At 34.5% G+C, this 25,327-nt stretch overlaps 1 long non-coding RNA gene across 1 annotated transcript in view; it reads right to left on the bottom strand.

Moving 5' to 3' along the window:
• Window positions 1-25,327, bottom strand: part of LOC134731202 (uncharacterized) — a 280,179-nt gene that overhangs the window by 36,801 nt on the left and 218,051 nt on the right. The gene's annotated exons all lie outside the window — the stretch shown is intronic.

The following is a 25,327-nucleotide window of genomic DNA, read 5'->3' as shown; positions in this document are numbered from 1 at the left end:
TGTAACATTAATCACTTTGAAAAATATACTTACCTTATTTGGAGGAGAACAGAACAGCTACCATGATTAAGTCAGTTGTTGTTATATACAGGTCAAAGTCAAAATTAATCAATTAATTACATAACAGTCATAGTTATTCCTCCCTTTTCTTCTTCCCCTATTCTTTTATTTTCTCCTTCCTTCCTTTACTTTTTCCTTCTCTCTCTCCTTCTGATTCCCTTTTCTTTCTTCCTCCCTCCCTTCCTCCCTTTCCCCCTTCCATCTCCCATCCATTTTTCTTCCTTTATTCCTCCTCTCTGTTTCCGCTCTCTTTTCCTCCCCTCCCTCCCTTTTCCCTTACTCTTGCTTCCATCTTTACTCCTTTCTTATTTATTTTATTCCTTTAAAATATGTACTGAGTGTGAACATATTCCAGCCACTGTATAAAGTTGTTGGCATAAAAAAAATAAATAACAACCACATTTCCACGTACCACAAACCTCATACTGAAAATTTGCTCAGTGTTTTGCAGTGTAAAAATAATTTGGCTCCTTTATTTTAAGAGTGAAAATCTCCGTAAGATGACTCAATTATATATTTTTTTTCAGGTGAGAAAAATGAGGCTTGGAAAATTTGAATGACTTGTCAAATATGAATATGACAGGTAATTAAGCATTGCCCTGTCTTAAAAGGGTGAAAAGAAATAAGTAGGAAAATTCTGTATTTAAAAATATTCCCACAGAGGAAAAAAAAACTAGATCTCCATGATTGAAACAAAAACAGTGCTTTCTACTTAGGAGTTACTCTGCTCCAGTAGCTTGTATTTTTTAATTAATAAATGTGAAATAAAGATGGTCCAGAAATAATAGAATTCTCCTCGTTAGAGGGTGTGCATTGTGGGGGTGGATGACAGATTTACCAGTATAGTCTTTCCATTTTGAGGCTGCACAATCTGTCTCCCTAATGCAATATAATTACCATCCAAAGTGACACACTGCATGAAGCATCTTGGGATGGAAGTGGAGTTTATTGTGTTCTGGAAATATTTACAGTCATATAAGTTAGATGCTGTCATGAAACCAGTCTAAAACACTATTTAAAATTCTCACTTAGTATATGTTTAAAACATTCTCTTCAGAACAAAGGGTACAGGTGCTTTTGAGAATACTTATTACTTATCTGTCTACCTGCCTACCATTTTTCTCCTTCCTTGTGGTTGGCAGAATCCTGATTTTGCTCAAGTACAGTCCTATGCTCATGTGCTTCATTGCTTAGAAGACTAGATCATCTCTTTAATCATTTTTATCCAATGTGCTGCTTCAAAATGGGACTTACAGTTTTGTTGAAATAAACTAGCTGCTATCTGAGAAAAAGAAGGCTCTACCAACCAATATTTTTACTCAGTTATTCATTTAAAACTTTTCCTGAGTGCTTACTATGTGCCAGGCACATACTAGGACCTGGGGATGCAAGGATGAATAATACCAATATCTAAGCTCAAGAAGCTTACCGCTGGTAAAAGGGAAAAGAGTCAAAAGGTACCTGAAGTACAGAGAGAGTAATGTTGTCATATCTAAATGTGTATATATATAATATATATTATATATAATATTTTATATATAGAGAGAGATTTACAATGAAATTATTTCTCAATAAACCCATAAGTTGAAAATATCATGTCAAAAATCCATTTAATATGCCTAACTTACTAAACATCATAGCTTAGCCAAGCCTACCTTGAACATGCTCAGAACAGTCATATAAGCCTACGGTTGGGTGAAATCATCTGGTAACACAGTACACTGTAGTGTATTGGCTGTTTACCCTTATCCCATGGCTGAATGACTGGGAGCTAGGGCTTATTGCCACTCCCCAGGAACACAGGAGAGTATCACTAGCCCAGGAAATGATCGAAATTCAAAGTATCGTTTCTACTTAATATGGATTGCTTTCACACCATCATAAAGTTTACACATTTTAAAGTCAAACCATCATAAGTCAGAAACTGTCTGTAGTTATACATAGCAGTCCTCATGAATACATTAATGCCATTATCACAGGAATGGGTTCCCTATTGTTCAGAGTGGGTTTACCCCCTCTTGTTCTCTCTGTCTTTTCACCATGTGATGCCTTCTATCCTGTTATGATGCAGCAAGAAGGCCCTTGCCAGATGCCAGCCCCTTGGTCTTGGACTTTACAGCCACCAGAACTGCGAGCCAGTAAATCTCTAATTATAGATTACCCAATATGTGGTGTTCTGCTATATTTATATAATATGTACTAAAACAATGATAAAGGAATCAATTCATCAAGGAAATGCAACAACTGCAAATACATATTCACCCAACATGGAAGTACCAAAATATAAAAAGCAATGATTAATAGATCTGAAGGGAGAAATAGACTACAATACAATAATATGCAGTAATTCAATACCCCATGTTCAGTAATGGACAGATCATCCAGAGAGAAAATCTGTAGGAAAATGTTAAACTTAAACTGTACTTTAGACCAAATGGACCTAATAGACATATACAAATACTGCATTCAACACCTGCAAAAATACACATTCTATTCAACTGCACACAAACGATTCTCCAGAATAGATCATATATTAAACCACAAAATAAGCCCTATCAAATTGAAGAAGATTGAAATCATATCAAGTATCTTTTCTGACCACAATGGTCTAAAATTAGAATTCAATAATAGGGAAAATATCAGAAAAAGTCACAAATATGTGAAAATTGATCAATGTGTTCCTAAACAACCAATTGGTCAATGAATAAATCAAAAGAGAATTTTTTTTAATCTTGAGCAGAAAATGGAAACACAACATTTAAAACTTATGGGATGCATAAAAATAACAGTCCTAAGAGGGAAGATTATAATAATAAATTCCTACATCAAAAAAGAAGAAAGATCCCAAATAAGCTAACATTAAACCTTAGAGAAACAGAAAAAGAAGAATAAACTGAGCTGAAAATTAGCAGAAGGAAGAAAATAATAAAGATCAGAGCAGAAATAAATAAAATAGAGATTATAAAAACAATAGAAAAGATCAACAAAACTAAGGATTGTTTCCTTGAAAAGACAAGCAAAATTGACAAACCTACAGCTAGACTATGGAAGAAGTCTCAAATAAAGGGAGAAGACTCAAATAAATAAAAAGAGAAATGAAAGAAATGACATAACAACCCATGCCACAGAAATACATTTGTCAGACTTACTTAGGGTAGGTGAATTTTATTAAAGTATCATAAGAGACTACTAAAACAATTATATGCCAACAAATTTAAGTTAAATGAAATGAATAAATTCCTAGATATATAAAATCCACCATGACTGAATCATAAAGAAACAGAAAATCTGAACAGACCAATAATGGTTAAGAGCATAGTAAATCAATAATAAAAATTCTCCCATCACAGAAAAATCTCAGGACCAGATGGCTTCAATGCTGAATTCTACCAAATATTTAAGTAACTAATACCAGTCTTTCTCAAACTTTTCTGAAAAACAGAAGAGGAAAGAACGCTTCACAACTCATTTTAGAAAGCCAGCATTACTCTAATACCTAAGCCAGACAAGGACACCACAAGGAAAAAAAAAATTATAGGCCAACATCCCTGATGAATGATGGATTAAAAATTCTTAACATAATAATAGCAAACCAAATTCAACAGCTTATTAAAAGGATAATTCACTATGAGCAAGTGGGGTTAATTCCTGGAATTCAAGAACAGTTTAATATAGGCAAATCAATAAATTCCATATGTCACATTAATAAAATAAAAAAACTATGATAATCTCAACAGATGAAGAAAAGAAATTCAATAAAATTTAACATGCTTTCATCATAAAAACTCACAACAAATTAAGTAGAACTGTTCCACAACACAATAAAGGCCATATAAAAAATTAATAGCTAAACTCATACTCAACAGATGCATAGACCAATAAAATTGAATAGAGAGCTGAGAAATAAATCCACACATTTACAGCTACTTCATTTTTGACAATGATGTCAAGAAAATGCACTGGAGGAAAGGCAGTCTATTTAATAAATGGTGTTGGAAAACTGGATATCTACACACAGAAGAATGAAATTAGACCCTTATCCCTCACCACTTATAAAAATCAAAATTGATTAAAGACCTAAACTGTAAATACAGTATAAGAAAACATGTGGAAAGCTTCATGTCATGTTTTTGGGCAATGATGTTTTTTTTTACTGTGACCCAAAAAGCACAAGCAACGAAAGCAAACACAGACAAATGGGATCACGCCAAACTCAAAAGCTCTTGCACAGGAAAAGAAACAATTACTACAGTAAGGAGACAACCTATGGAATGGAAGTAAATATTTGCAAAACATACATCTGATAAAGACTTGATATTCTAAACATATTTGGAACTTAAACAACTCATAAAAAGAAAACAAGAACTTGATTTAAAAATGGGAAAAATACCTCAATAGACATTTCTTAAAAGGTGTAGAAACAGCCAACAAGTATATGGAAAAAAATGATCACCAGTAATCATCAGGGAAATACATATGAAAACCACAGTGAAATTCATCTAATACCTGTAAAATGGCTTTGATCTTATGTGACAAATGATAAGAAGTATTGGCAAAGATGTGGAGAAAAGAGAATCCTTGTACACTGTTGGTGGGAATGTAAATTAATACATCATTATGGGAAACAGTTTGGAAGTTCCTCAAAAATTAGAACTACTATATGATCCAGTAATTTCACTACTGGTTATAAATCCAAATAATTTGAAATCAGTATGTAGAAGAGAGATCTGCATTCCCACGTTCATCTCAGCATTATTCATAATAGCCATGATATGAAATAAATCTAAGTGTTCATCAGTGAATGAATGGATAAAGAATATGTGGCATATATACATGATGAAGTACTATTCAGCTATACAAAGAAGGAAATTCTGTCATTGTGACAACATGAATGAACCTGGAGGATTGTTAAGTGAGGTAAGCCAAGCATAAAAAGAAAAGTACCACATGATCTCACTTATATACGGAGTGTAAAAAAGTTGAACTGATAGTAAAATGGTGGCATCCTGAGGCTGGCGGGGGCATGAGGAGTGGGCAGGTGTTTGTCAGAGGACACAAAACTTCAGTTGGCCCTTTATATGGGTCTTCACTCTGACTAGAACTTAAAGTCTCTGTGTCAGTACGGTGTAATTTCTATTGTTTTTGCCCCTTACCAATCTCCCCCTTCCTTTTATTAAAAAAAATTTTAACCAGAAAATAAGGATAGTTAAATCCTGAGATAGGGATTAAGTCATGGTTTAAATGAGGAACAATCAATGCATCAGATTCTGTCCTCTTCTCTGCACACAGTGAATTTATAGTTAAGGATCCCTTTGCTATGAGGGTAGAAAACCTCACTGACTGCACCAATGAGGAAGAAGAGTGCATGGACTCACAGGGAGCCTCACAGCAGCCACATGGCAAGCTCCAGGTGGAGGTGCCATTAAGGCATGTTCTCTCGTTGTTGGTGCCGATAACAATAGGGAACAATGCAGCATGCATTTTAAGACCTGGCCTGGAATAAATATGTTTTGTCTTTCCCTCCCTGGAAAAAAAAAAAAAAACACTTCAGAGAGACAAGTGAAATAAGTTCAATAGATCTACTGTATGACATGGTGGTGATATAGTCAATAATAATGTATCACCATAATTTATTCTATATACATTTTGAACATAAGTTGAGCTTTCTCAAACCAGAAGCAAGAATTAGTCATTCTTGACACATTTTCCTGTTCTCCACCTCCTCCCAGTTTTTCAGTGTGCTAGAACCAGATATCTGCCTTATACCACCATTTCCTGATGACCATCTCTCTACGAGTCATATAGACTCATCCTTGACTCACTTTGGTGACCCCCACAATACCCCACGCACGGTGCAGGTATGCCACAGTGACCACCTCTAAGTCTCAGCATCCCTCCATGGAACTTGTGCCTACTTTCTCTGAACCCACCAATTAGACTTCCCCATAAGAAACCCGCTTGGGCAATGCCCCAGACCCCAGTAAAGGTTTTGGCCCTCATGTCCCTTGCTGTCTCTCTCCCCTGCTTCCCTGCCACTGGTTAAATATGCATATGTCCTGGATGACTCTCCACTTCCCATTGATCCTGTGAGGTATGCTAACCCCTTCTCTCTGGGATTTGTAAGTAATACACTAAAAAAAATCATAAGTATGTGAGATAATACATATGTTAAATAGCTTCATTTAGTCAGTCCACTATGTATACAAAACATCATGCTGAATACAATAAATATGTAGATTTTTATCATCAGTTCAAAAAAGTTAGAAGTCAATAGACTGGATTTTGAAAACAACAACAAAATAAGCAAAATTCAACTATACATTGCCTACAAGAAACCCAATTTAAATATAAAGACAAAAACAGATTTAAAGTAAGAAGGAGAGAAAGACATAATAATTGTCTCAGTCTGTTCTGTATTGCTATAACAGAATACTTGAGACTGGGTAATTTATAAAGAAAAGAGGTCTATTTAGATCACAGTTCTGCAGGCTGGGAAGTATGAGAAGCACAGTGTTGGTATCTAGTGAGGTCCATGTGCTGGGTCAAGCCATGGCAGAGGAGGTCAAAGAGGAAGTGGACACATGTGAAGAAGCAAAATTAAGGGGCACCCTCACTTTATAACAAAACATGCTCAGTGGAACTAATCCATTTCTGTAAGAACTAATCAATCTCCCAGAGCAAGAATTCAGTCATTACCACAAGAACTGTACCCAGACATTTATGAAGTATCTGCCCCCATGATTCAAATACCTCCCACTAGGCCCCACCTCTCAACACCTTCACATTGGGGATCAAATTTCAACCTGAGTTTGATGGCGAAAAACCATATATAAACCAGTGCATTCCACTCCTGGCCCCTCAATACTGATGTCCGTCTCTCATATAAAATACAGTCATTCCTTCCCAATAGTCTCCCAAAGTCCTAATTTGTGTTAGCACCAAAACAAAAGCCAAAATCAGTCCCATCTGAGACTCAGGTCAAGCTCCTTCCAGTTTTGAGTGTAAAATAAAAGTTATTTACTTCCAAGACACAATTGTGAGACAGACATTTGGTAAATATTCCCATTCCAAAAGGGAAAAGTCATCCAAAAGAAAATAACAACAGGCCCCAAGCAAATAAAAAACCTGATGGAGCAGACATTAAATCTTAAAGATCATAAATAATCTTTGACTCCACGTCCCACATCCTTGGTGCACTGGTGTGAGGGGTGGACTCCCAAGGCCTCAAGCAGTCAGTCCCACCTCATGGCTTTGTTACCAGAAAGCAGTCTTGATTCAGACCCCAAGACAAGGTTCTTGGATCTCACACAAGAAAGAATTCAAGGGGAGTCCATAGAGTAAAGTGAAAGCAAGTTTATTAAGAGAGTAAAGCAATTAAAAAATGGCTATTCCATAAGCATGCCGCTGGTTGTCCATTTTCATGGTTCCTTCTTGATTACATACTAAACAAGGGGTGGATTATTTGTGAGTTTTCCAGGAAAGGGGTGGGCAATTCCCAGAACTGAGGATTCCTCCCCTTTTTAGACCATATAGGGTAACTTCCTGACATTGCCATGGCATCTGTAAACTGTCATGGCACTGGTGGGAGTGTCTTTTAGCATGCTAATGGATTACAATTTACATGAATTATAATTATACATGTAATGAGCAGTGAGAATGACCAGAGGTCAGTTTTGTTGCCATCTTGGTTTTGGTGGGCTTTAGCCAGCTTCTTTACTGCAACCTGTTTTATCAGCAAAGTCTGTATCTCATGCCATCCTCCTATCTCATTGTGTGACTGAAAATGCCTTAACTTCCAAGGGATGTAACCCAGTAGGTCTCAGCCTTATTTTACCCTATTTAAGATGGAGTCACTCTGGTTCAAATGCCTCTGACAGCTTTGCTAGGCACAGCTCACATGCCTGCTGTCATAGATTGGAATCAAATGCCTATAACTTTTCAATTTGTGGTTACATACTGCCACTGGCTCTACCATTCTGGGGTCTGGTAGTGGCCTACACCTATGGATCCCCTAGGTATTGTCCTAGTGGGGATTCTCTGTAGTGGCTCTGCCCCTCAGGCAGGTTTCGGCCTACTATCCCAAGTTTTCTGATACAACCTCTGAAATCTAGGTGGAGGCTGCCAAGCCTCTATGGCTTTTGCATTCTGGGCACCTGCAGCCCTAACACCTTGTAGAAGCTGCCAAAGCTTACCACCTGACCACTCCAAAGTGGAAGCCTGGGTCACACTTGGGGCCACTGGAGACATGGCTGCTTCAGCCAGAGCAGCTAGGATGCAAGAAGCAGTGTCCTGAAACAATGCAGGGCAGCAGTCCCTCAGGCTTGTCCTCTAAAACTATTTTATCAGGACCTGGATGGGAGGGGCAGCCTGGAAAATCTTTGAAATGGTGTCAGGGCCTTTTTCTCACTGTTTTCACTATTACGTAACAAGCAGTCACTTGACTGCACCCTTGGATTCCTCTTCTGAAAACACTTTTTCATTCTCTACCCCATAGGTAGGCTAAACGTTTCTCCAATTTTTATGCTCTGCTTCCCTTTTAATTATAAATTCTACCTCTAGGTCATTTCTTTGCTCCCATAACTGAGCATGAGCAGTGAAAAGTAACCATACCACTTCTTGGAGACTTTGCTATTGGAAATTTCTTCCACCAGATATCCTAGTCCATCACTCTTAAGTTCAGTCCTCCACAGGGCCCTACAGCGTGAACACAAGGCAGCCAAAAATTTTGCTACAATGTAACAAGGGTGACCTTTGCTTCAGTTTTCAAATAAATACTCTCCATTTCTACCTAAGACTTTATCAAAATGGCCTTTACTGTCTATGTTTCTATCAATGTTTTGGTCACAGCCATTTAATCTCTAAAAAGCTTCAAATTTTCCCTCTTTTTTTTGTGTTCTTCCGAGTCCTCATCACAATCACCCTTAATGATCTGTTCACAGAAATAGAGCCTTTTTCAAGCCTAATCCTCCAAATTCTTTCAACCTTTGCTCATTACCCAATTTGAAATCCACTTCCACACTTTAAGGTATTTTTACAGCAACACTCCATTCCTGGTACCAGTTTTCTACCTTAGTCTGTTTTCTGTTTCTTATAACAGAATATCCAAAACTAGGTTATCTCTAAAGAAAAAAAAAATTTCTTACAGTTATGGAGGCTGAGAGTTCCAAGACTGAGGTCCTCTTGCCAGCGGAACTCTCTGTAGAGTCCTGAGGTGGCACAGAGTGTCACACAGAAGGGGCTGAGCATGCTACATCACAACATGGTGGGGAAAGTCAAGGGGAAGTAGATATATGCGAAGAGGCAAAACCTGAGGGGGCATCCAGGCTTTATAACAACCTGCTCTCAGTGTCAGTCCCACAAGAATGAATTCAGTCTTGCAAGAGTGAGAACTCACTACCGTGAGAACAGCAACAAACCATTCACAAGAGATTCACCCTCATGACCCACATATCTCCCACTAGGGCCCACCTCCCAATACCACCACATTAGGGATCAAATTTCAATGTGACTTTTGGTGGAGACAAGTCATATTCAAACTCCAGCGCCAGGCTATCAAAGAAAGCTAGAATGACTATATTCATATTAGACAATTCATGGAAAGAAATATTACCAAAGATATAGAGGGTCATTTTTTAATGTTCAGGGGTTACTTAATCAAATGGCATTACAAAATTCAAAATATTTCTACACCTAATAACAGAACTTCAAAATACCAGAAAGAAAACCCTTGACAAAACTTCAAGGGGTAATAAGCAAATTCACAATTAAAATGAAAGATTTTAACATTCCTCCATGATAACTGATAGAAAAAGTAGACAGAAAATCTGTATCTTCAGTAAAGATACAGAAGACTTGAAAAAACATAAACCAACTTGAACTACTTGACATTTATAGAACACTCCACCCAACCATAGTAGAAAATGCATTATTTTCAAGTACACATGAAACATTTACCAAGTTAGACTGTATTCTGGCCAAAAAGCAAGTTTTAATAAATTCAGTAATAGAAAGATAGCTGGAAAATCCCCAAATATTTGGAAACTAAATATCACACTTGTAAAGAAACTATAAGGAAAAGAAGAAATCTAAAGTGGGATTTCAAAACATTGTGAACTGGACGAAAATGAAAACACTGCATATCAACATTTAAGAGATGTGCCTACATGTATCCCAGAACTTAAAGTAAAATAAAATAAAATAAATAGATGTGCCTAAAGTAGCAGATAAAGAAAAATACTATAGTGCTGAATATGTCTAGTATAAAAGAAAAAACTTCTACCTGAAGGAACTAAAAAAAAAAAAAAAGAAAGAAAATTAAACCCAAAGTAAGTAGAAAAAAGGAAATAATGAATATCAAAGTGGATATCAATTAAATAGAAAACAAAGCAATAGAGAAAATCATCAAATCCAAAAGCTGGTTCTTTAAAGAGATCAATGAGTCTGACACACATCTAGCAGGAAGGATTAGGGTAAAAAAGAGAGAAAGCAAAAAACAACATAAATTACCAATATCAAGAATAAAATAAGTGACAACTACAGATTCTACAAATATTAAAAGAGTAATAAGTGAATATTATGAATAACTTTATGCAATACATTGGACACTTAGATGAAATGGACTAGTCCTTTGAGACACAAACTATAAAAAGCTCATGCAAAAAGAAATAGGTGACCTGAATAGCCCTATATCAATTAAAGGAATTTAGTTTGTTAAAAATCTTCACACAAGGAAAACTCCAGTCTGAAATGTCTTCACTGGGGAATTCTACTAAACAAAGAGAAAAAATAATACAACTTCTAAACAAACTATTTCAGAAAATCAAAAAGGAGCAAATGCCTCCCAATTTATTCTATGAGACCAGTATTACACTGACACTAAAACCAGACTAATATATTAAATAAAATGAAAATTACAGACCACTATCCCTTATGAAAATAAATGCAAAACTTCTTAACATTTTAGAAAATTGAATCAAATGATATATAATATAGTTAATTCATCATGACCAAGTTTATCCCAGAAATGTGAGGTGGGTTTTAATATTTGAAAATCAATCCATTTAATTCATTACAATAAGAGACTAAAACAGAAAAAAAGATCATCTCAATAAATATAAAAAAATTTTGCCAAAATCCATATCCATTCCCAATAAAGCTTCTCAGCATACTAGACATAGAAGAGAATTTCTTCCAATTGACAAATGGCATCTGTAAACAACTTTCCCCTAACATTACAGTTATTAATGAAACTGAATGCTGTATCTTTAATATAAGAAACACAGCAAGCATGCATATTCTCATCACTTACACTAACTACTATAATTATGATACTAGCCAGTACCACAAATCAAGAAAAAGAAATAAATGACATCCATATTAGAAAGAAAGATGTAAAGATATCTATTACCAGATAGTATGATCCTTTACATTGAAAATCCTATGGAATCTTCAGAAAATTCTATAATTTATGTATAAAAATCAATCATGTTTCTATATACTAGCAAAGAACAACTGGAAGTTGAAATTAAATAAAGAATCAGAACCATCAAAAATATAAAATATGTATAAATCTGGCAAAAGATGTACAAGTCTTATAAAATAAAGACAATAAAAACTTTGTGAAGCAAACTTACAAAGACCTAATATATGATGCTATGTATCATGATCAAGGACTCGGAGACTCAAAAAGGTTAAGATGTTATTTCTCTCTAAATTGATCTATAGATTCAATTCCTTCAAAATCTCCATAGGCTTTTTATAGAGCTTGACAAGTTGAATCGAAAATTAATATGGAAATTCAAAGGTCCTAGAAGAGTCAAAACAACTTTGTGAAGAAGAAACACATTTGAATATTGACTTTAATTCACCAACCAACTTTTAAGACTATAGTGTAGTTACTATAGTCAAGTCTCTATGGTACTGACATCAAGATAAACAACCTTCAGTGGAATAGAATACAAATTTATACATAATCTACACATATATAGTCAGTTGACTTTAGACAAAGACACAAATGCAAGCAGATGAGAAAAGATAGTCTTTTCAACAATTAATACTGAAACAGATATCCACATGCAAAAAAATAAAAAAACAAAATATTGAACTTGAACCCATACCACGTAAAAGTGAACTTTGAGGCTGCGCACTGTGGCTCATACCTGTAATCCCAGCACTTTGGGAGGATGAGGTGGGCTGGATCACAAGGTCAGGAGATCGAGACCATCCTGGCCAACATGGTGAAACCCCGTCTCTGCTAAAAATACATTAGCTGGGTGTGGTGGTGCATGCCTGTAATCCCAGCTACTCGGGAGACTGAGGCAGGAGAATCACTTGAACCAGGGAGTCGAAGATTGCAGTAAGCCAAGATAGTGCCACTGCACTCCAACCTGGCGACAGAACGAGACTCCATCTCAAAAAAAAAAAAAAAAAAAAGAAGATGAACTTTGAAGTGGATCATAGATCTATATGTAAGACCTAACACCACATAATTTCTAGAGGTAAACATAGGACAAAATGTTTGTAACTTTGGGATAGACAAATATTATTTGGATATTTTATCAAAAGCGGAATTCATAAAAGAATGAATTAAAAAATTTGACTTTATCTAAAGAAGAAATGAATGATCTTCAAAAGTTGCTGCTAAAAGAATGAAAAAAAAGGCAGACTAGGAAAACTATTTTCAAGTAATATATCTGATAAAGACTATCAAGAATATATAAAGAAATCTTAACATTCAACCAAAAGAAAACATGCAACCCCAATGAAAAACATGGGCAAAAGATTTGATAATACATTCCACTAAAAAAGACATATAGGTGGATTCATCATATGAAAACTTGCTCAACATAATTAGTTAGTAGAAAAATTAACATTGAAACTATAGTAAGATACCACTACACATCTATTAGAATGTCTAAAATTCAACAGAAATAACCATATTAAGTGTTGGCAAGGGTGCTGAGTAAATGAAACTTTTATATATTACTGGCAGAAACATAAAAGGGTCTAACCACGCTGAAAAACACTTTGGCAGTTTCTTAGAAAGCTTAATGTATACCTACCGTATAAATCAGCTATTCCACTCCGTGTTATTTAAGATAAATTAATGCATATGTTTATATAAAGATTTGTAAATGAATGTTCATAGAAACTTTATTTTCAGTAGCCCAAAACTAAAAACAACTCAAATGTCTATCAACAGTGTAATGAATAAGCCAATTTACTTAGCAACAAAAAGTAAGGAACAATTGGTAACACCCAACAATAAGGATGCATCTTAAAATAAGTGTGATGAATAAAAGAAACCAGAAGAATAAAAAGAGCATATACTGTATGAATGCTGGGTAAAGTAGGGGTAGGGAGGCACAAAAGAGAAGGACTACAAGGGGCATGGAGAAACATTTGAGTTTGATAGATATGTTTATTATATTGATTTTGATTGTGATTTTATGGATGTACACATTTGTGGAAACATATAAAATTATCCACTTTAACTATATATAGTATGTCAATTATACCTTAACAAGATTGTTTAAAAGGAGAGAGAAAGAGAGACAGAGAGAGAGAAAGAATATTCTGGGGCTCCACCTAAACTCAGTTGAGAAAGAATGCAATGAATTTGCGTCACAGATGAGGAATGCCCTTCTTAACTCCTGCAAAATATGAGAAGTAAGAAAGGTGCTGTGGCACATAGGAAGGGCATATAACCACGCTTTAGCAAGTCAAGATGTTATCCTAGAGATATTGTACTTACATTGACTAGTAAATGCTAATACAAGTAGCTAAATGAAAAGAGAAAAAAAGTTCAAGAAATTTTCCCAATAGGGATCTTGCCTAAGGAAAGACCCAGAGGTAAAGAAGCAAATGATTCATTTCAGGAATTTGAGATACTATAAATGATTCTTAAGAGGCATATAATGGTAGAGGCAAGAGGATATATGTGAGTACACAGATCCATGATAATATTATCATGACCCTGAGGAACTGAAATACACTGAAGCATCCTCTGCTTCAATAATATTAAATTGTTTCCATTACAGTTTCAGTTGTGACTATTTTTGATGCATTCCATTTTGTTCCAAGATAGAAATCAATATGCAGAAAAATTTTTAATAAAACAAGCATTTTGAAATGCTCCAATATTCCTAACATTCAGGATAAGAAAAAGCTCACCACCTTAAGATTATGTTGTTACTGAATGCAGGAAACAGGAAGGTAAGAAACTCATTATCTGCCCACATATAGTCAATTTCAAAACTTCCCAAACATTCCTGTTCAGCTGTAAATAATATAGGTTTATGGTTTAGAATTTTAAAATTGCATAAACTGCAAATTTACCTTTGATTCTTAAAAAAAATGACTCAACCTGCAAATTGATGTGTGACAGGCACAGTGCTAGACACTGAAGTCACAAACATAAGAACAATGAAGTTCTACCACTTGGGAAAAATTAGACTGTGATTAATTCAGAGTAAGTATGCAGACCTCCATAGTTTCCACAAAATTCAGTGTGTTCTGTTGAACATCAATTTAATGGAATTATAATTCTGCTTGAAGCCTTAAATTTCCATAGAGATACCAATTTATTCACCAAAGGAGTGTTCACCCACATTAAGAGAAAGTGAAATGTGGTCTGAGATTGAATTTGGCATCCTGATAACATTGTCTTAAGTACAAACCCCTTCTGTGAGGTCAAGATTAGAAAGATTAGTGGGAAAGAATAATTTTTCTTACAAGAGCAAGCTCTAGGCTTGTAGGTCTGCTTCATAACAGGGCTTTGATCTTTCCCATTTTGCTAATCTGTAAATCCAATCACACTTGCAGTTGAGCACACAGATTTCATTCTCTCTTATGAGCTAGGCATCCCTCCGAACTGCTATATGGCCAGACCAAAACTCTCTGAGAGAATTATGTTAAGTCTTATGACCGGGACTAATCATTACAAAATGCATTTTAGTCTTAAAAGGAGAGAAGAAAAAATATTATCAGTATTATAAATATTGAGATCAGTTTTGATTGATCATTAGAATCAGTAAATCAGACATCATTTTCTAATAGTATATTTATACTATATATAAAATGTATGTGTGCTTATATATATTAGAATTGCTACCAAAAAATAAGTATAGAAAATTTATCCCTCTCTGTAAAATTTGTAAAGGCTCCCAGGATTATAGCAAAAGAGAAATATCACATGTAAAGTGAAAAATGAAAACATATTATTGGATTGAATTTCCAATGAGTTACTAAGGAAATAATATTATTCAACAAATGACTAGCAATTTATTTTTTAAAAAACCAGATTATTCAGTTCTAATTTTAAAAATCTATTGCATGTGACTAAAATATTTAAATACTAGAAATTTTGAAAGAAATGTCAAAAATATCCATGGTTTAATTTTTATATATTGGAATAGGAAAGAAAGAACAGAAAAAGTAAAAACTATGATGGAAATAATTAAAAATATTGTTTATATAAAACTTTTAAAACTAAAAACAACAAACTGAACAAAAATAAATTAAACCTCAATGTGAAAAAAATATATTTTTTTTGTAATATGGGTCAAAGAACTAATCTCTTGATTCTACTTTAAACATCTTGCAAAAAAGACAAACCAATTTAAAAGAAATAGGAAAGGGGCACATATTTAGAATAGATATTTAGATAGAAATACAAATAGCTCATAACCAAATAAAAATGTTCCATCTAGTTCCACAGCAAAAGCAATGCAAAATAAAATATTAAATTTCTGTGTTTCACGTATCAAATCACAAAATTTTTGTTTGACAATATACAGTATTAGAAACTGTGCTAAGAAATCAGTGTTGTTTGTGGGAACACCAATTGAGAAACTCTTTGGAAGAAAATGCAGCTATATTGACCAAAATGTCATACCATACATAACTATTTACTCTAACAATCTTTGTTGTAGAAACTTACCTAGTCATGTTCACACATACACAAACATATATGTACAAAGATGATTCTTACAGCCTTATTAATAAAAGCAAAAACCTGAAAATATCTTAATACTGTCAATAAATAAATGTTATTATAATATGTCAATAAACATAACAAATTTTGTTACATTTATACCAATGAATATGATGCAGTTATTAAAGGATGAATTGTATTAGTAGGTGTAAAAAGGAACAAAACTGAAGATATATCAATGGGTGAATAAAAGCAAGCTAGAGAAAATTGTGTATAAAATACTCCCATTTCCATAAACACGAAGAAGCTACAGAAACTGAGGTTTGTACAGCCATGGCAAAATTTTGGAAGAGTACATATGAAAATTGATCATGTTACCTCTCAGAAGTAAGATTCTAGCTCTGAGGTGATAGGCAGAAAATTCTTATTGTGTAATCTCTTGTACTACTTGGATTTTAAAATTATATTTATACCCTGTTTTTATAATGAAAATACTTTCTAAGCATCACTGTAATAAAGATTTTAGCTTTTAACTTCAGAATAATAATATTTGGTAGGGTGCTTAATATGTGTCAAACACTGTGTTATGTGTCTTCAAAGCATTCTTCTAAATCTCACAACAATTATAAAGAGTATTTCTATCTCCATTTTAAAGATGACAGCAAAACTCAGAAACATTAAATAACTTGTAAAAATTCACATAACTAATGAGTGTTACATTTACTCCATCCAAAAGTTTCACTAATCAAATGGTTATAAGTTTGGGTTCTTAAGGACCAATGCCAGCACTTAGCACATTGGTGAAAATGGGAATAATTGACTGTCTTCTTGAAGCTTTATTTGTTCATTTGATTTTTAATGCTCATGAGTGGGAGAGGACTCCTGATTCTCACATGTTACAGTAGCTGGTAATAATCTAGCCATTCTGTTATAAATAACTATAAAACTAAACAAATATGTATATGAAAAGTATGTGAAAAGAAAAATATATTTTCAGAACACAACCATGATCCCCAAGATAAGGATAACAAATGTGGTGAGCCTCATGATTGCCCAGCTTTCAGCTCTGAGGCACTTGGAGCTGAAGACCAAGAGGCACACAGGTATCTGAGCTGAGGAGACAGAAATCAAAGTTTGGACATAATGTTTTGGACATAATGTAAGGGACTGGAATTTGCAGTCAGAGTACTACAGAATCTAATTTGCAGTCAGAGTACAAGAGAATCAATAACTGTGAAGAAAAGGAGCTCTAGATTGCTTGCTACATAAGACTCCTATTTAGTCTTTGGCTGATTATTAAAGTATGCATGCACAGGATGATACTTGAAAATGCTGGGCAAAGGATACCTACCAAGTTGCTGAGAACTCAGTGAAGATTCCAAAGCTTGTATGTCCATTGGAAAAATCTGAGTTCCAACCAGCCAGAATAGAGAGACCTTGTTGAAACTTCAGATAATTAAATGACACTTCAGAAATCTCACATCTCAGGAATAAGGCTACTCTAGTCCAAATGTAATGACTCTTATGAACAATTCTTAATATAAAAAAGCTGAAGTACAAGTAAATTAAGTCTGCAAGTATCAAATCCAATCTTCTTTAAATAAGAGGAAAATACACCACTTATAAGGTTTAGGATTAAATAAAACATGAGTAGACATGCAAAGACACAGGAATATATGCCCTGTAAGTATGAGAAAAATCAATCAAAATAAAGAGATGCAGAAATGATGGAAAGAGCTAACCAGGACACAAAATAGCTATTATAAATATGTTCAAGGACTTAAAAGGACTAAATGAACATAAGGAGGGAAAAGATACAAGATTTCAATAGAAAAATACAAATTATGAGAAAGACAAAATTTTTATATTGAAAATATAATATCTAAAATAACAAATTCATCAGTTGGCTTTTCAGTATATTATAAACTACAGAAAAGTATCAGTAACTTTGAATACGGGGAAATAGAAGGTACTCAAACTGAAATAGGAGGAAAAAAATGAAGAGACTCAATAAACTGTGAAATGATATCAACTAGTAAAATATACCTAAAATTGGAGTCCCAGAAGAGGCCAAAAGAGACTTAGGGATGGGAGAGGGATGGTGGAAAAATATGTAAAGAAATAATGGTAAAAAGTTTTCAAACTCATGGAAAATATAATCGTAGAAACCCAAGAAGTTTAATAAGCTCTGAGTAGTAAAAACGCAAAGAAAATCACACCAATATACATCATAATCAAAATGTTACAACCTTATCAAAACTACAGTGAGACACCATTTCACACTAGTCAGAATGGCTGTTATTAAAAAGTCAAAAAAACAACAGATGCTGGCATGTTGCAGACAAAAGGGAACACTTACACACTGTTGGAGGGAATGTAAATTAGTTCAGCCACTGTGGAAAGCAGTTTGGAGAATTCTCAAAGAACTTAAAACAGAACTATCATTTGACCCAGGAATCTCATTACTGGATATTAAAAAAAATCATTTTACCAAAGAGATACATGTGCTCATATATTCATTATAATACTATTCATAGTGGCAAAGGCATGGAAACAACCAAGGCACCCATCAGTGGTGTATTGGATAAGGAAAATGCGGTAAAAATACACAATAGAATACTATGCAGCCATTAAAAAATAACAAAATCATGTCCTTTGCAGCAACATGGATGCAGCTGGAGGCCATTATCCTAAGCATATTAATGCTGGAATAGAAAACCAAATACCACATGCTCTCACTTTAAGTGGCTGCTAAACATTGGGTACTCATAGACATAAAGATGCCAATAACAGAAACTGGGAACTACTGAGGGGGAGAGGATAGCAATGGTTGAAAACTACTGTTGGGTACTATGCTTAGTGCCTGGGTGATGAGACCAATTATACCCCAAACATCAGCATCATACAGTATACCCAATAACAAACCTGCATATGTACCTCCTGAATATAAAATCAAAGTTGAAATTTAAAACTGTAAACCAATAATTTTAAAAAGCATTTTAACAAGAAAAAGGATATAATAAAAATAAAACCACAATTCCATAAAATAAATAGAAAACAAATAATACATAGAATTCACAAAACCAAGAGATAATTTTTTGAAAATATTAGTGAAATAATAAACTCCCAGACAAAGAAAAAAGAAAATGAAATACCAATATCAGGAATAATACAAAGTACTTCCTTCTATATGCTACTGACAATAAAAGGCAAATAATAAAATTAATATACAACTTAATATGAATAAACTTAATAAGGGAAATGGAAAAAAGCTCTTTCATTCAACCCAAATGGAATAGAAAAATTAAAGAGCTTTTATCTACTAAAGAAATGATTTCACAGTTATGAATAAACGTCCCACCAAGAAATGTATAGGCCCAGATGGATTCACTGGAGAATGCTAACAAACAATTAAGAAAGAAATAAAATAAGCTTACACAAAATATTTCAGAAAATGCAAGAAGAAGAAATATTTTCTATCTCATTTTATGAGGCTGCATTGCCTAATGCCAAAACCAAACAAAACATTTACAATACAAACACACAAGAGACCAATATCCTTCAAGAGTAAAGGTTCAGAAGTTCTTTACAAAACATGAATAAGTCAAATGCAAAGATACATAGAAAGATAATATCTTAAGAAGAAATCAGGTTTTCCCCAATATTGAAAGTTTGATTCTTACTAAAAAAATCCATCAATATAATTCAACTTATCAAATGAATAAAATAATTATATAACCATTTCAAAAAGGGAAAAGAAGAAAAAAATTGTATTTATTTATAAAAACATGCCTAGAACAATAGGAGTAGAAAGTAGACTCATAAACTAATAAAAGGCATCTACCAAAAACACAGAGCTAACATCATTTCTTAATGTTGAGAGACTGAATGCTTTTCTTTTAAGCCTGGGAACAAAGCAAGAATGTCTATTCTCACCACGTTCATTAAACATCATATTAGACATTCTAGTTAATGTAATTAGGCAAAAAAAGAAATAAATAATGGGAATACATCAATTTAATGATAGGAAAGGATGAGTAAAAATTTCTATTCACAGACAACATCATTATGTATGTAGAATAGTCTAAGCAATCTGCAAAAAATTTCCATCGAAATTATTAAATAAATTTAGAAAGACTAAAAGATACAAGCATTATATATATATGCATATATATGCACATACATATATATGATCAATTTAAAATATATAAAATATACATATAAATCTATCTAAATATAAATATATATTGTCAGTTAGCTGTTATAAAATTTTTAAAATATCATTTGAAAGCATCACAATATGCAAAACGCTTAGACATAAATTTAGCAAAATGCATAGATACAAGTACACTGAAAACAATAACATATTGCTGAGAGAATTTAAAGAGAACCTAAATAAATAGAAAGATACGCTGCATTCATAATTTAGAATTATTCAACACAGGTATTGTTGATAAGTGACTTCTACTCAAACGCATGTTTAGATTCCAAACAATACTAATCAAAACCCCAACAGACTTTTCTTGTAGAAATAAATAAGCTTTATGTGTTTGTGTGGTAATGCAAATAACCTGGAAGGACCAAAACAGTACTGACAAAATAAGAACAAAAAATCAATATATCAAAAAGAGTCCAGAAATAGACCACCCACATACAGTTGATCTATTTCTACTTTGGCACCAAAACAATTCAATGGGAGAGAGTTGAGTCTTTTCGACAATTGCAGATACAATAATTAGATATCTATATGAAAAGTATTTGTAAAAGGATAATTTCTAGAAAATATAGCAGTGCCTTACTTAATATACTAAAAGTTTGGTGGCCTTATTATAGAAATTTCCTTTTCTCTGGAATATTGGCTATATCCTTTTAAAACACTGGCATTTGGGTTTCACTCCACCACTTAACTAGCCGTATGAGCTCTTTTTCAACCCTTCATTTCTTTCTCTGTAAGATGGACTTATTAATACTCATCCTTTTCTTCTCCCAAAAGTAAGGCAATATCAAACAGGATAATCAAAGTATTCACATATCTTCTCCTGCAGTCCAATCTTTACACTTTCCATCATGCTTTTGTTTTGCCTTCTCCTTCCTTAGCATAAAAGTTATCAGCATGTCTTGAGTTAAAAAAAAAAAAGTCAGCCAAACACAGTAATAAATTCAATGTAGCAAATAATTTTAGATGCTACATAGGCCATACCAAAGTCTATAACATTAAGGCAGTTTTGATTGGACCATGAGTTGAATGAAGGACTTTCCTGATGGACTATGATTATTAATGCTCTCAAAGCCCTTTTTATAATGGAATGACACTTTTAAGATTTGTAGTGTAAGCACAGCTCCAGTGATTGCATTATTCTGGAATAATGTACTGCTTAAGTTGAACGGTGTGGGATTTGCTCCTGGCTTAGAATCCTTGACCTTCTATGCCCTGTTTATTAACCTCATTGCAAGGCAGCATATACTACTGTTCAGTTAGGGTTGAGAATGAATGCTTTAGCAGCCTTAGGAAATATGCTTCCATGTGCCTTCAGGCTGATGTTTATAGAGCTATTGGTGATAAAACTTGAATGACGTTAGTGAAAGGAGGATAAAATTCTTTAGAAAAAATATTACACTTACTTTATGGAATGTTGAGTTTCAAGTTCTCCAAAACAATTCTGGAAAAGAAAATGAGAGTCCTGTGATTTTTTATGGAGTCAGTGAATAAAATAGGTTTGGCGTGTAGTTTAATTCAGTCTATTATTGTTATCATATTGTATGCCTGCCCTATGTAAGGATAAGGGAAACACAGATACAGAAGATAAAAGCCTTGCTCTGGAACTAGTCTGCAGGGATTTTTCAACCCTCAATGCCTATTTATCACTTGGGAAGCATTTAATAAATGTTTATAAAGGAGGCATACACCAGGACAACTAGTATCTATAATTTTAACATCACTTCCATTGATTCCAATGTGCAGCCAGAGAAAGCAGAACTGGGTCCCTCCCAAAAATGTGATGATTTAGCTGATGCTGGATGTAAAGAAAAATTCTGCATAAAGTTTGAGGAGTTAAAAATGGAATGAGAGTTCCAGAGAGCATAGCTGAAAGACTTTGGATTGGAATAAACATATATATTAAAAAACAAGAGTAAAACATGCATGAGAAAAGATGATGCATGGGTAAGAAAAGGAAACACTAGGTGCCTTTTTTTCCACCCTTTCTTCCTTGCTTCCTTCCTTTCCTTCCTTCATTTCTTTCCTTTCTTGCTTTATTTCTTATCTTTTTGTATTCTTTTTCTCTCTCTTCCTCCCTCCCTCCATCTTCCTTCTTCCCTCCCTCCCTCTTCCTTCTTCCCTACCTCTCTTCCTTTTTCCTTCCTTCCTTCCTACCTTCCTTCCTTCCTTCCTTCCTTCCTACCTTTCTTTCTGTGACAGAGGGTCTGAGGACATAAGGAGAGATGAACATTAGATTAATATTGGGAACATTGAGTTCTAGTTGGTGTGTCAGTTGGGAGGTAAACTTGGGAACAAGTGTCTAGCTGGTGAATATAAGTATTTAAAGAAGAAACAGTGCTATCTTCAGACATTTGCTTGCCAAATACTTTGTTAATTTGTTGCATCTGCTTTTTGCACAGATTTATGGACTTCATGCATTAAGATCTCACCAAACAATAAATGTTCTTACAATTCACTTCCCTATCCACCTGAGAGGTATTGGAAAGCCTGTGGAGTTTCACTTCATCTCTGTTGATTTCTATACTATGGGAGTGTTTGTTAGCTGATACTCTCAATTTAGTTTTTCTCTCAGATCTTGGCTCAGTCTTCTTATCTTCAGTTAGGTCATCTCTGATCTTCCTGATAAGATAAATTATTCTATTATGTAGTGTCAATCTCCTGTAAACCCCTCGTTCATATTTTACTCACTTGTGTATTTCAATTTTTTAAAGAGTTTCTTATAGTTACATATCTTTCTGCATAGGATGTAAGCTCCATGGTGTAAGGACCACTTGAGTTTTTCATCATATCTCCAGCACGCCCGTCAGTGTCTCGTTCAGAGATAAGTCAGTAAATATTTGTTGAATGAATGAATGATGGAATGACTATGGGGAAAAAAAAACGGAAGGAGTAGAGAGAGACAAGCTGGCTACCTGTTGCGGAGGTAAAGCAAATAAGATTTTCCAAGGGTAAGACAGTTTTGCTTTGGCACTGTTTTCAAATAATCACTGTTTCTATAAGAAGAAAGCCTGAACAAACCATCCAGGTAATTCCATGACTTTTGGCAGTTGTATCTTATTTACACTTAAAGAACTGTTTATTTTTTTAGCCCATAAAACGTTAGGATGGAGAGATTATATGCTCTGATGTCCCAAGAAAGATGCCATTCCTGAGCTTATAGGGGAATCTAAGTTCCCTGGACAATTTAATCATATTTCTATCTTTAGGACATTGGGGTAGAGAGGAATAATGGTGCCCCTTCCCTGATTCTTTTTGTCTAGAAACTTTCTTCCCAACTGTGGGACCTATTTAGCAATTAAGGTAAAAGGAGCTTTTCTTGATATAACAATGGCCAAAAAATGTGCTTAGCACTGTATAGCTTACATTTAAAAAGTACAGCTTCTCTCTCCTTTCATTGTTCCAAAACCATTCAAATAGCCATTATAAAGAAATAAAAACAGCTTAGAGGAGTTAAGTTTTTGCCAAAATCACTCAGCTAATAAATGACATTTTTCAGACTAGTACCAGACAGTACCGTTGCCCCTGTGCCTTTCATCTGCATTTGAAAGCCATTTCCTTCCAGTTCATTAGAAACTGAGCACTAGCGCATAGCATCTTACAGGCAGAAAGAACCTTGGGAGCCACACCTTCCGTCTTTGCACCCGGTGCAGTAAACCTCTGGACTGCATTCTTCATAAGTAGATACCCAGCTTTACTTGAATATCCACAGTAATGGACATTTTATTGTTTCCTTGGGCAGCCCATTCCACTATTGAGGGCTCTAATTATTATCTGTCTCCATAGGAAGTCTACTATTAGCGATTGTGCACCAGTAACAAAAGTCCTGCCTAAGTGTTGGTGACAATGGCACTACTCCTGAGAGTATTTGCATTAAGAAACAGGCTGTCAGAAGACAACATACCTTAACAAGAAGCAGTGAAGCTCTAAAAGTGTGATAACAGGCATCTTGGTCCTTCCTACATGGGGGAATCCTAGTTTGTCTTATGGACACATTTTTGGCACCTGTTCCTGCCATGTTGTCTTAGTTACACTCTTGCTGTGGTGGATTACAGTAACTGGAAGTATGATAAGGGCCCTTTAAAAACCTGAAAGCACAGTTGGGAACCAGTGAGAAACTGATGTTCTTCCCCATTCCCATCTCAATTAAATTTTTAAATAAGCATTGAGATTCTGACAATGTTCATTTTTAGAACCCTAGAAATAATGCACAATGTTGTATTCATTAATGTAGTCCTTCAATACATATTTATTAGGCACCTAGTATGTGCCAGGTGTTAGGCTCAGCACTGAGAATACAATGATGAACAAAACCAGACATGCTCCTGCTGTTGTGGAATCCACAGTCTAGGAGGGGAGCAGATACTAATTTTAAAAAGCAAAAGCAAATGTGAAATTGCACCTGAGATTTACACTCTCTGAGTGATTTCATATACATTGAGAAGATTCATGGAAAGTGGCTCTGAGGAGATGATTGGTTTGGGATCTGAGGAAGGCTACAGCATACTAGGGAAAAAGTAGAGTGCAGAGGGTGAGGGAAAGGTTTTACCCACGCTCTGTGGTTGGTGAGGACATGTTACATTTGGGGAATGATAGAAGAGTAATGCCTTTGAAGAACAGAGACTGGAGATCATGCTGCCTAATAATGACTTTCCCTGGTGAAGGTCAGGTATTCATTTTATCATGTTGCAATTTTTACTGTCCCTATGATGTGCTGAGTAGGCAACTTTTGGAGGTTATTAGTTTATTCACCTGAAGAGTTGGGATATTTCTCTTTTTATTTTTGGGAAATATAGCATAGATCCATTAAATAAGGTAAAGACTTCCAATCTTGAGATGAAAAATAGATATTTATAGAGCCCATCCTTACAGATTCTTACAGATTCATGATAGCTGCCTATAATTATATGATGACAAGGATTCTGAGTCATGTCTTTGCTTAAGCCCATCTGCTCCTTCTCCTGTGGTTAGTCTTTAGCTCAATTCGAGTGTTCTGGTCATTCCACTTGCCTGTCTTTGTCTCAGAAAGTAAGAAAAGCTATTTTATCCTGGAGCTGAAAAGTACATTGAGCATTAAAAGTGGAAGAGGAAACTATTCATCTCATTTATCCTGTAAT

Source organism: Pan paniscus, chromosome 9 (genome assembly GCF_029289425.2).
Source record: "Pan paniscus chromosome 9, NHGRI_mPanPan1-v2.0_pri, whole genome shotgun sequence".
Classification (NCBI taxonomy): domain Eukaryota; kingdom Metazoa; phylum Chordata; class Mammalia; order Primates; family Hominidae; genus Pan; species Pan paniscus.
Note: the sequence above shows the minus strand (reverse complement) of the source record. Positions and strands in the feature narration are given on the sequence as shown.